This window comes from Alexandromys fortis, unplaced genomic scaffold (assembly GCF_014885135.2).
Source record: "Alexandromys fortis isolate MF-2015 unplaced genomic scaffold, M_Fortis_MF-2015_v1.1 scaffold_19, whole genome shotgun sequence".
Classification (NCBI taxonomy): domain Eukaryota; kingdom Metazoa; phylum Chordata; class Mammalia; order Rodentia; family Cricetidae; genus Alexandromys; species Alexandromys fortis.
This window is the reverse complement of record NW_026067890.1, coordinates 2,662,273-2,662,913: the sequence shown is the minus strand read 5'-3', so window position 1 is coordinate 2,662,913 and position 641 is coordinate 2,662,273.

The following is a 641-nucleotide window of genomic DNA, read 5'->3' as shown; positions in this document are numbered from 1 at the left end:
GAGAGAGAGAGAGAGAGAGAGAGAGAGAGAGAGAGAGAGAGAGAGAGGAAGTGGGACAGCAGAAAGCGGAAGAAAAAGACATGCTGGGGGAAGGTGGGACAGATAGTTAGGTCTATTTCCCAAGGCAAGAGCATGAGAAAGGCAAGGACCCAAGGGCTCTTAACTAGAACATCTTCCAGATAAAGGAAGGGTCAAGGGCTAGGCCAGACAAATTCAAGACCCATCAGTAAGGAATTGGGGGCTGGATAGGACCACTATGAGTGGTTCAAGAGAGAACAAAAAGTCTGAGCGGTGAGAAGCCAAATCTTAGTCTTTAGCCATGAGGAATAGGCAGAGATGAATGTCAGTGAAAGCTGACTTGGAAAAAGGGAACCTTACCTTTTTTTTTTTTAATTGAGAATAAGAAAAGAAAGTTTCCGCCTCCTCCCAGCCTCCCATTTCCCTCCCCCTCCCCCACTCTTCTCCCCCTCCCCCTCTCTTCTCCCCCTCCCCCACTCCTCTCCCCCTTCCTCTCCTATCCAAAGAGCAGTCATGGTTCCCTGCCCTGTGGAAAGTCCAAGGTCCTCCCCCCTCCGTCCATGTCTAGGAAGGTTAACATCCAAACTGGCTAGGCTCCCACCAAGCCAGAACATGAAGTAGGA